The sequence below is a fragment of the Octodon degus genome, unplaced genomic scaffold (genome assembly GCF_000260255.1).
Source record: "Octodon degus isolate 3935 unplaced genomic scaffold, OctDeg1.0 scaffold00224, whole genome shotgun sequence".
Classification (NCBI taxonomy): domain Eukaryota; kingdom Metazoa; phylum Chordata; class Mammalia; order Rodentia; family Octodontidae; genus Octodon; species Octodon degus.
The window spans coordinates 1,124,245-1,137,675 of NW_004524800.1; positions in this window are offsets into that span (position 1 = coordinate 1,124,245).

Below are 13,431 nucleotides of genomic sequence, written 5' to 3' on the forward strand. Positions count from 1 at the left end.
TTAGGGCACTCCTTTTTTAATTTTTAAATGTATTTAGTACAGGTTCTCACTACACAGATTAGACTCATAGTGATCCTTCTGTTTTCAGTCTACCAAGCACTGGGATTACAGGTGTGCGCCAACTCACCCAGTCTCCACTGCAGTCTCAGTGCACCCCTGCACAGGGCCGGCACTGCACACCAGGGACCAAATCCCAGTTCTTGTGCCTATCTAAGCAGAAGCATTAATCTGCTGAGCTATCCAGCCAGCTCAGGGAACTTCTTTTTGACCTGTTACTAGTTGCATTGTTTTGTCTTTAGAAGTATGCTTCAAATTTTTTAAATGAATGTTTACTTTTGCTAAACAAGACATTTATCTTATAAGCTTTCTACACTTTTTATACATAAGTAATTGTAGTCTCAATCCCTCAAACATAAAGTTATTATTTTTTTTCAAAGCAGGCATTTTTTTCCATACATATCCATTCACCTAGGTCACTGATTAGGTACAAGCATAAGTGAAACAGAAGAGAATAATTTTCTTTTTCTCAGAAAAATTTGCAGGTCTGAAGCATTAGCTTAACATTTCTCTCTACGTTTCTTTTCCTGGTACTTTGCCTAATTATATGATAAACTCCTTCTAAAGACTATTGCATTAGTTTTCATTTCATCAAACATATTTTTACTTATAGCAAGTATTTATTAAGTTACTGTGAAAAATTTTGAAAATACAGAGTATATAAAGAGAATGTAAGAGTCACTTGTAATGCTTCATAACCAAGATAAGCTACTCAACTTTTTGAAATATTATCATATATGTACAAATATTAATATAGAATAATAGTCATAATTCTGTAACATTTAATTTTACAATCTACTTTTTCCATTAATAATAAATGATTCATAGTCTTTCAGATCAATACTTAGTACTTTTACATGAATTTTAATGATTGATAATATTCCATCACATAAAAGTGTCTTTTATATCAGGTGGATATTATGTTCAAGATATTGTACTTTAAACTAAGTGATGGCATAAAAAATTCTAATGAAGGCTTTAAGCCTAGTCTATAAAAGCTGATACTGAAATTTGTTTATTTAAAAAAGTGTTTTTTGATAAGTACCCCAGGAGAGGATATTTGAACCTCTGAAAATATGGGTTGAAAATCTTTGGCTCCCATAGACTGCTGAAGAGATTGTAGCAGGAGTATTGATCTATGATTGGAAGAGGAGAAACAGTATGAAAAGGAGAAAGAAACCATAGGTAACATGGAATAAAGTCAGATCATGTATGAAGATATATCCTGAGATAAAATGCCAGAGATAATGTAAAGAAAGGATATTGACAATGGAGAATGATGAGATCTATTAGGTATTAATTTATATAATCATGATATAAAACTTTTACCTTTTTCCTAACCACCAGCAATGTTTTATATAGACATTCAATTTATGTGAAATGAATTGGTGCAGATATAAAGAAAGGTGTTATTTGGCCCACCGCAACTCTGTTGATTCTTTGTGAAGGTTGCAACACTAGATCAGATACGATAGTACCTCAAGAGTTCCAAGAAGTGACTCTCAACAAAATAAACAGAGGCCAAAGGTGATAATATGGTTAAAAGGGAGAAGTGCAATTTTATTCTCATTTGGAATACAGAGTGTGCAGGATGTTAATTTTTCCTTTCTACTGGACATAAGTAAGGACGTAATCTTAGGAGGCTAGTTGTTAGCAAGCTCACAGCAAGTTTTCATAATAAAATATGAAAATTTAGATAATGGAAACATGATAATATCATTTTGGGTCTAATGTAAATTAATGTTTTTATATAAAGATTTTCCCATAACATTTTTAAATTAAACATTGATGTTCATGTGAGAGTTAGGGTACTGCAACTTTAGGAGAAATATTTCCCATCTGAAATGCCTATTATTTATTTCTGCCGCATTCCAGGAACCCCCAGACCCAGTCCTAGCCCAGGTCCAGTGAGTGTGTGGGAGAGCTTTGAGCTACCCTGCCCCGGCAGGACCTACTGGTTCCAGCCCAGGCGCAGGGTGGGTGAGACCCTCTTCCACCTCCTTGGGACGCCCTCCACCACTCTGCAGCATCTCCCCTAGCCCGCCCGCTGAGTAGGAAGTTCTGCCACATTCCGGGAACCCCCAAACTCAGTCCTAGCCCAGGCCCAGTGAGTGTGTGGGAGAGCTTCCCGCCACCCTGCGCTGGGGGGACCTACTGGTCCCAGCCCAGGCACAGTGTGGGAGATACCCTCTTTCACCCTCTTGGGATGCCCTCCATCACTCAGTAGTACCCCTCCACAGCCCGCTCACAGAGTAGGAATTTCTGTCACGTTCTGGGAACCCCCAGATCCAGTCCTAGTCCAGGCCCAGTGAGTGTGTGGGAGAGCTGCCTCTCCCCCCTACACCACCTTGTCCCCTCCAGACTCAGCTCAGGCCTGCCATTCAGGCCTGGGGTAAAACCCTTCAGCTGCAATCCCTGCAGAGAGTGTAGGGGACAGAACCACCCAGCTAGTCCAGGAGCAGAACATCTTGCCAAAGGGGCACAACAGGTTGACTCCCAAGGGCAGCAGCAGGAAGGAGCTGAAGACAGCAGCCAGACCCAAGCCAGGCACAGCTAGATAAATCCAAACTTTGTAGATCTGCACCTGAACTTCAGTAGGTGCTAAGGTTATAACTGCAACAAAGATATACAACAAAGTTCAGAAGACAGTGCTATACAAAATGCCAACAAGAAGGAGCAAAATGCAATCTCAGAATCCAAGCCCACCCATAAAAAGTGCAGAGGATACTAACACAGAACAAATTGGGAATCACACAGCTGAAAGCGATGAATAAACGGCTTCTGAAATAAAGAAACAGCTGCAGAAAGGTATACACAAACTCAGATTGGAAATGAAAAAAGAAATCCCTGAATTAATAACATCTGCAGTAAAGAATCATGTGTAGAAACATATGGAGGAATCCCAGTGCCCTACCAGAACAAGTGCAGAGGACACTAGCTCAGCTCAAATGTATGAATTAATAGCATCGATAGTAAATAAGCAACAACAGAAAGTCATAGAGGATCTCAGAGCGGAATTCTTTTCTACTAGCTCAGCTCAAATGTATGAATTAATAGCGTCAATAGTAAATAAGCAACAGCAGAAAGTTATAGAGGAACTCAGAGTGGAATTCTTTTCTGAAACTAAAATGCCTATTATGTTTCCTAGAGCTATTTTCTTCAGTAATTTTTCTATAGATTTTATAATACTTCTGAAAATACAGTTTAGCTGATCAGTAGAGGATATATTTAAATAATGTCTTTGTCCTCATTTTTCAAAAAGTTTATCTTGTTTTTTGTCTCATATGATGTTTGGCTGACACTCATATAAAAGACATTTTTATTACTTTGATATTAAGTGATAATGCATCTTGTGCTGTAGGAATATAATGTATACTTATTTTAACAACAAAATTATAAATTGGCACAAATACTATGGGTCAAGACTTGTTTGAAGATAAGGTGATTTTGTATAATAAAAGCCTGACACAGTTTAAGAAACTTGGCAGAAGTTGTGTTACCCTTTATCAAACCGTAGCATTAAAAAGTAGCTCTGTTGGGGCTGGTGAGATGGCTCAGTGGTCTAAAGCACCTACTTAGAACAAGCTTAGCAAAGCACAGGGACCACGGTTCAATCCCCCAGCACCGCATGCCAGCCAGCCCCGCCCCCTGGTGGGCTGAGCTGGCCACACACACACACACACACACACAAATAAATAAATAATTTTTTTTTAAAAAGTAGCTCTGTTATTTTGGGTTTTTCTTCATACCAAGAAAAGTCTTTTTCTTAACACTTCTTCTATCTTTTGCCACAGTAGGACATGAAACCAACTGAGTCCCTATGAGATGATGATAATGTCTTTTCATTCCACAGACAAGGTTTTAGACTTCACTGTCTGGAGGGGAAGATCTCTGTAAGGCATGGAATATGGAAAATGAATTCCTGCTTTAGACTGAAATATGGAGCAGAACGACAGCTATAAAAGTGAATATTTTGAGTGTTTTCCCCACCAGTAAAAAGTTTGAAATCAGATTTCATATTGTAATGGAGTTGTAGAAATTGAGACCAAAAATTCATTGTCAAGTAAGAAAAGCAGTAACTGGAGTGGAAAAATGAAATGATGTGAAGCAGTGAAAAGATGAGCATGGAGTAATTATGGCATGATGTACACAGTTATGAAAATTCCTTTGTACCAACAGTTGCTGTCATAGTTATTTTGAGTGTAAATTAAGTCAGGATTTCTCAACCTCAGTGCAATTATCATTTTGAACCACATGGTTTTTTTTGTTGTTGTTTTGAGGGACAGACTTGTGTATCATGGATGTTTAATAGCATCTTTGGCCAACCATACATCAAAAGCATCCCCACCATTGTGAATTTCTATGAATACAAAATATATCCAACCATTACATAATGAAATTTTGGGGAATGTTCAAAGTCACCCCAATATATATATATATATATATATATATATATATATATGTCTACAGTGTCTAGAGTGTCTCACTATGTAGATCGGACTCATAGTGATTCTCCTGTGTTCAGCCTCCCAAAGAGGTACAGGTGCGTGCCACCACTCCCAGTCTTCAATCACCTCAGCATGCCCCTGAGGCAGGGCCTGCACGGCACACCTACAATTGAACACTGGTGGGTCAGTGCATCTGCCTAAGCAGGCACTTTAATCTGCTCAACTATTTGGCCTGCCCAAAAGATTTTATATGTATATGTGTATGTATGTATGTATGTATGTATGTGTATGTGTCTGTCTATCTATCTATCTATCTATCTATCTATCTGTATTTAGGTTGAGACGGATTTTGTTTTTTGGCTGGCTCAAGCTACCTTAAGGGTGGGTCTGGTAAGGCATGGGGAGCTGGAGATTGAACTGTGGTCTCCTGTGCCTGACTGGGTTTACCTGAGCAGGCCCTTAAACAACTGCATTAACCTGCAAGCCCCCACAGCAGAGAACCATTGATTTAAGGAACTAACGGAAAGAAAATAGTTAAGCACTTTACAATATATACTATATTTTAGCTACTTTCCAGAGATATAGATAAATTCATAACACAAATGTATCATTAGTTTCTTTTCCTCATATTTCCAAAGTTATACCATGTGATCTTTCCCTCCTATAGAAGTTGACTACAGCTTTGATTTTCCGTGTGATCTCAGGCATTTAAGCAATAGAGGGTAATAAGTTTCATGTATTCCTTAGGCCAGGACATGTAATCAAGTACTGTCTTCAAATGAATGGTATTATCAAGTGAGGAAACACTGTAACTGCCTAATATTTAAGCATTAATCAGTATGTCTAGAAAAATTCAAAGAAGATATAAGGATGCTTGCTATTTACATACAATTTTTGCAGGTTTTCTGTTTATTTGATATCTCAATTTATCTTTGCAATGTGTGTTGGATTTCTTAGATTTGTTAGAATGTATTTGCTGCTCCGTCTTGGAATAAAGCAGAAAATAAACAAGTTAGTTACCTCTACTTGATAGTACTCTCCTGACACAATTTTTCCTGAATCTGCCTACTATGGATGTTTCTTTGAATATTGTGCCATACAGTGTTAGTCAAGATGAAAATTCTAAACATTAAATGCTATTTAAAAAAACTGATGGAAATTATGAGTACAATCACTTCAGTCATCCTGTATATATACTTGTATGTTTTTTCCTACTTTCTTTTTTCCTATCTTTTTTCCCTTTCTCTCTTCTTTGTTATTTAATCCTTTTTACTATATCTAGTAAAATATATTATACATTTCAGGTTTTACTATATCTATTATACTTTTCAGGTTTTATTTATTCTTTCAGGTTCTTAAATTAGGGAGACAATATGATATTTACCCATGTGTGGGCCTGGTTTATCTGACTTATAAATGTAGCCTGTAGTTGCAGGCACTTACTTATGAAGGCTTTGAATTTGTCTTTCTTTATAGCTGAGTAATACTCCATTGTGTAAAAACTCTACATCTTTTTCATGCATTCCTCAATTAATTCTATATGTTGATATCTGCGATCTGAACAACTACATTGAGGACAGCAATGTGTAATACAAAACCCATGGTTGAATGCCTCTCATTTTGGTCTTTTAAAACTGCATCATTCCTAATTTTTATCAATTATTATACTCTTTTAAAAAATTAACACAAAAAAGACAAGGAAAAAACATTAAGATTTCTTGAAAGGAAGTGTCAATATTCAATTATTTCTCCAATTTGTATAACTATAACTGTTAATCTGAGCAACAGATTTGATGACAAAAATAGATAATATAACAACCATTGTTAATTAGCTATTCTTGCTTTGACAATCTGCAACATATGCATTGTTGTATGTTACCCTGTTTCTGAATTTTTTCTATTTATTTTTGCTTTTGCTTTTTCTTAAAAATAAAATAAAATAAATTATGAAAATTGCAGAAATAAGAGCTAAACATTTTCTAAATTTGATAAAAACAGTAATCTCTGTGAAAAAAGATTTCTGCCATACATTCAAGGAAGCAGAATATTAAATAAGTTATTTTCCATACATATTATGAGGCAAGTTTTTGAGAATTCAAATAATAATCAACATGCTGTCTTCTTTCACTGATTTGAGCAGTTACTTAGTTACTTCTTTTGCCCTGCAGGGATTCATCCCTAGTGTTGCAAAACAGCAATATCTTTTATATTATAAAATATTTTATGACATGAAGATTTATTAGATTAAACTATTTTAAAACTTTGTTCTATTTTTTTTTCAGTTTAATGACTTTATTCACATGGCTGGTGACAATAGCAAGGGCTCCCCCATTGATGGGGATTTAGGGAGCTGGATGAGGATGTAGGTGAGATGCCACCAGAACTGGAGACTCGGGCCTCCTCACTTGTCCTTGGCATGGACCATCTCCTCAAACAGAGACTTAATGCCATTCCCCAAAAGGGGATGGAGATGCTGTATGCTCTCTATCACAGCCTCCAAGCACTGTGGGGCTATGCATTTCATGTGCTTGTCCTGAGTCTCCTTGCCAGCCTGCTCCAGGATATTAACTGTCAGAAACTCTAGGATATCAGTGAGGAAGACTAGTGTGGTGGAGGCCAGTCGCTACACATAGCCACCTTCTCTCAGGTATCCCTCCACTCAGCTCATGGGAAACTGTAGTTCTGCCGGTGAAGAGTGGGGAAACTGCCTTATTCCAGGGCTTCAAAGATTTCCTCCATCTTTTCTTACCAGCCAAGATGTTTGACAAAAACTTCCCCAGCTTGAAGTGTCCTTTGACAGGTGATGCTAAATCTAACAGTTATCACAGCAACTCTGTGCTTTTTATTGGTCAGGAGTTGGGTTTGTGACACTCAGGTTTTGTGATGTCATGGGTGGCCACTGAGCTCTGCTGAGGTCTCTGTCTGTGCATGTTCATGATATGAACCTGGTTGCCCCAGTAACTGGTTACATTATTTAAGGGAACTCTAACCTACTAATACACTTTATTTTTTTCCATAATTTTATTTAGAAACGAATAACAAGGAGACAGATTCAAATCTGATTAGGACAGTTTCAATAATTAATACATTGCATATTGTTCAGTAGGTATTCATTGTACAAGATAAGGCATGATATCCCGTTTACAAACACTAGTAGAACAAATCTTTCTATTCATTGAATTAAGAGAATATAGCTATACATCTATCCTAACTATTTCGAATATATGGATACAAAATGGTCATTCATTTGTATCCCCTTTTTTGTTCAGTGTTGTCATCTAAATATTATAGGTGTGTAAATTCAGCAAAATATTCCAAAATAGTCCAGTAGTTTGTAATAGTAGTGGGTTTTCCATAGGACTAGTCACATCAGAAGTTGTTGACTTGAGCCTTTTACAGCTTAGCATATTAATATGGCTTTACTTTTTATACTTTTCTGCTGGATGGTTAAGATCAAGACAGAGCAAGACCTATATAATAAGAAATGTAACTTTTATATCTGATAAGGTCAGTCAAATCCCCTCAGTATTTATCCTGAAAACCTGTACAGCACTTTCAGATCCTTTGTCAGTGTCAGCCATGTGGAGAGTCATGGCCTTGCTTGACCTATTTCCTCTCTGTCAAAGCCTGAGAGAATGCTTTCTCTCCATGTGACTCTCCTTAGGCACACTCTACTTCATCGGTTGCTTTCCCCTGTGGCCCCATAATCTCCTTGATCAGAAAACTTGGGACACAACTGAGTTACACGAATTATAGTACAGGTTCTCCTGTTCTGAGTCTTCACTGACCTTGAAAGGCTAGGGCCAAAATGTTGGCTGTCCTTGCAGCCCTCCTTTTTCTCTGTTAACTTTCCATAAGAGAAGCCTGTTATTATTATTCTACAATCTAGGCAGTTGAGCTTAACCGCCTTATCTGTCTGAGTATCAAACATCGTATATATAACACAGAACAAGTATTTTTCATCAAGTATTGATATGTTAAACTTTAAGTCCCTACAGAATATGAGGGAAAAAATTTTAAAAATTAAAATATGTTTTAAAAAATAGGAATAAATAATTACTTATTTTTACAAAGAAGTTTAGAAATCTAAACATATACAGCATTGTAGCAGGACAGGCCCACAACACCCCTTTTCCTTTCTTCTGCCTTCATTCACCACCCCCTTCTTTTTTAAACAAACATCTACCTGAGAGACAGCATAGCAGCAACTGGCATGTCATGACAAGCAGCATGTTATTCAGAAGACCAGAATGACAGTCACTCCAAACATGAACCTACTACTACAAATTGCCATCTTCAGTGCAGTTGCTTAGTTCACAGGTGTCAGTACATATAGTTAGTCAGGGTGAAAATCATTCCAATTAACTGCTAGGTTCCAAAATCTTCTGGAGATTCTGAGGATCACTGCCTTACCCATCTTCTACATATAACGGTATGGCTTGCCACTGTCATGTTTCCTAGCTCTTCTCCTGTCCCTCTCTTAATTATTTAGTCCTCAAGTTCTTGCTTTCCTTTTAGTTGTATTATACCTTTCTATTTGTATTTCTTCTTTTGAGTTCTTATACTAGGGAAACTATATGATATCTCATGGATTGCTAGTGATGTGGAACATTTTTTCATATATTTATTTGCTTCTTTAATTTCATCCTCTGAGAAGTGTGTGTTCATCTGGGATGCCCATTTCTGGATTGTGTCTTTAAATTTTGGGGCCCTAATATTTTTTAGTTCTTTATAAATTGTAGAGAGCAGACCTTTGTCTGAGTGCTTATTTGTCAAGATTTTTTCCAAATTTGTGGGTTATCTTTCCACTTTGTTGGTAATTCTTTTTGACATGTAAAAACTTCTCAATAAGAGGAGTCCCAGTTGTATGTTCTATGTTTTTTAAACAGTAACAAAGTTTCATACTAGCATTCTGATTTCAAAACCAAATATTAGTTCCTTATCTCTTGTGGAGTAAACAAATTGAGACTCTTTTCTCAATGTTTTTGCTATTATCATTCACAATATATCTATTATACAGAGGATTTTGATGAACTAGATTTATATCCATTATGTCTTGCAATTTAAGTATTTGGTTTGAGGACTAATTTTCTATCTTGAAATATTATACCAATAAAATTTTCCAAGGGTATAGTTTTTAGTAGGTAATGTGAAATTTGAAGTTAGAGTAGAAATTACAGGGTAAGATGAATGGTATGACTGTGACTAGATTCAGCAGCTACAAAGATAAAATTGAGTAATAATGTTAGTTTTTAGTAGCATTGTATTTAACTGTGAAATACAACAAATTTGATGTCTAGTCTAGTCTTTGACACGTTCTTACTCGTTTGTAAATTAATTTTTACATATATACTTATGATGAAAAATGCAAAAAATGCAAATATCATAAAAGATTATTATAACTCTTAAGCAAATTGAGGCATATAAAACAGTCCACATCGAGCCAGGGAGGAAGCTCAGTAACCTAATCGCTTTTTTGGCAAGCACAGGGACCCATGTTCGATCTCCAGTACCACATGCTGTGCAAGCCCCAAGCGTGAAATTGGTGTGGTGGTGCATGCCTTTAATTCCAGCACTGGGGAAGCTGAGACAAGAGGATCGCTATGAGTTTAGGCTTAACAGCAAGACCCTGTACCAAATAAATAACAAGCATATATTTGTTTATTTTTTCCACATGAGATAATACTTTCTTTTTTCCCATTAGCACAATATGCTCTGCTGTTTTCTCTAGTGAACCAATAGCACAAGATACCTGAAGCAAATTTACTTGAAATTATGGAAATAATGATGCTTGCCTTCTTTCATGTACTTCCTATGTCTCAGATCCTGTGATAGTATAGTTACTTGGTATAGGTTTATTTCTAAACCAGTTAGCAATTATAATAGGTGTTACCCTCCATTTTATAGACAAAGACAATGAGGCTTACTGTGCCACAATGAAGGATAAATTTCAATCAATCCTGAGAAAATAGATGCACTCTGAGATCATAATAATACTAAAGGAAATGAATCAGACACATAAACTTAGATATCACATGGTTTCTCTTATATGAGAAACCCAAAATACAAATGAAGACCAAAATCAATACCAGATAATAGGAAAAAGGGAGGTAAATCTTTTCCAAATGGGAAGAAGGACAAAAGATTGAGAGAAGCTGGAGGAAGAGGAGAACAGGATGAAAATAAAGAACTGAGATGTATTATGCACATGTACCAACTCCCTATGAGGAGTATAACCATTATATTCTGAAAATATTAGCTACTAAAATCATAAAGTTAAAATAAAGAAAATGAAGCTCAGAGAGATCAATAAGTTTACTCCACACAACACAATTGACTATATACATATATTCAAACTAGATCTTTCTGGCTGTAAAGCAAAGTCTAACCCTTTTCTTTATACCACTATCTCATTTGTCAAATTTACCATTTAAATGAAGTGCATTAAAAAGCCAGAGGTGAGTAATTCTTAATTTGTAAATACATTGTTTGCTAGTAGAAACAAATGTTAATGATTTCTTTCCTGACATTGTTACCTAGGTGATCAAAATGTTTTGCTCATCATTTCAATTCCAAATTTTTTTCAACTCACTTTAGCAGGTATTATAAATCATGTCTAGCTTCATACTTACAGTACTACGTAAACACTTTGTGCATCATTTGTTTAACAAATCTGTTTAGGGAAGATCTCTCTGTTCCAAATATTTAAACAATTTAAATAGTTATCTGGAATATTTTAAAGACTACACAGATACACAATGCATATGAGGCTACAAATGAGAAGAAGCTTTGACAAGTTGTCAGTGTGAAGACTGGCAAATAAAATAAAGGTAGCAGACCTTTCAACAGAAAGCAATTCATGAGAAAAGAAAACAAAGAAACAGAGGAAGCTGTAATGTTGACAATTAACTTCACATGCTGTCTTCTCTGCCTGCAATATATTTCTTCCATTCACCGAGACTATCGCTCCACAGTAGAACATTTCCCTAACACGCAGAGGCTCTGAGTTCAATCCCCAGCACAACAAAACAAAGATCAAAACACATACGTTGTATAAAAAGTTGAAATAGTTGAGAAGTGCATAAGTCTTTTCATTCTTTTTGTCTCTATCTGTCTTTAATCTTGACAATAGAATCTATTTTCTTAAACTTCTGTACATTTTTCAGATGCTTTTATATGCAGATAGGCCTGTCTGTTAGGCTATTAATTTTATACAAATACCATCATATTGGATGTCTTCTTTTGCATTTGTAACTTTAATATATTTTGGAGACCTTTCTCTGGCAATATACACAGACTTAATATAATTTTGTGATGGAGGTACAGTATGGATATAACATGAGTAACATTTATTATTATTATTTATTAATTAATTAATTTTTTGCAGAACTTGGGATTGAACTCAGACCCTTGCACTTGCCAGGGAAGCACTTATTCTACTGAGCTATTTCCCTGACCCCATGAGGAATATTTAAATATTTACTTATGAATGAATAGATTGCTTCCAATTCTCCATTATTTGTAATCATGATTCCTTTCAAATTTACATTCTTATTTCTTTCTAGTCATACACCTTTTTCTTTTAGCATACCAGATTGTACCCATTCTATTCTACATTGCTGTGGAAAAATTTTATTAGTATACGTTTGTGAGACATAATGATATATTTATCACGGGGTACTGGTACATATACATGGCTCATCTTGATCATTTTATTTCCCCTCTTTCCTATCTCCATTATCATTCATTCTATATTTTAGCATATGAGAAGAGACCCTTTCCTAAAATCAAAATACCTACATCCATATCACTTTTTAACAAATCCTGAACAACCCCTGTCAAGCACACTCAAATGAATGTGAGGCACACTCAAAAACAAATTGATTAATAAAAAGTGAGTACTGATGGAAAATTGATTCAAACAATATGCTGCTTAAAAATGGTTATTTCCAACCATCCGCTGCTTATATATTCTTGGTATCATTTTTGTACAATGGAGAATGGAACTTTGCTGAAAATCTTTTTATAACAGTTGTAAAAAAGTAAATGATATCTGCTAGCAATCTCTCTCAAAATTGAAAATGCCTCATTGTGCGCAAATATATATTCTGTATGGAAAATTTAACAGACTCAATAAATCTTGAGTTCTGAAAATCATTCAACATCAATGAGGTGACATTTAAGTTAGTTTTTTAAATTAAGAATTTATTTCTGTTATACACATTAACATTCATAAAGTATAAAGGCCAGCCAGATAACTCAGTGGATTAAAGTGCCTGCTTAGGCAGACACAGAGACCAGGATTTGATCCCTGGCATGCTGTGCTGGCCCAGCCCTGGGTCATACTGAGACTGCGATTGAGACTGGTGGTAGTGGTGCACACTTGTAATTCCAGAGCATGGGAGGCTGAAAACAGAAGGATCACTAAGAGTCTGATCTCTATAGTGAGACCCTGTACACCCTGTGCTAAATCCAAATAAATAAATAAATAATAAAATACATAAATATAGAGAGATGACCAGTTAAATTTTAAATTTAAATGTGCTTCTCTGCCCAATTCAACTCTCACAAAATATATGTTGGATATAGTATGTTGTATAACATTTAGAATATTGTCTTAGCTCTCTTGTTATCTCAGCAGACTAAAATATCTGCTTAGAAAATTGCCTCAGTTTTACATAGTCATGATCAGTCTTTTCAGGGTCCATTACTACTCATAACATGAACAATTTTTAAATGATTGCTTTGGTATATAATTGTATGGGTGTAGAATTGTATCTTAAACCAGTCCTTCTGCTTCAACCACTGCTAGTGCTGGTGTGGCAGTTATACATTTCTATGCCTTGCCCAAGTCAATTCTCCTTAGACAATGGAAATTTATTTTTATTCTACTTCAATTTCTCTCTCTCTCTCTCTCTCTCTCTCT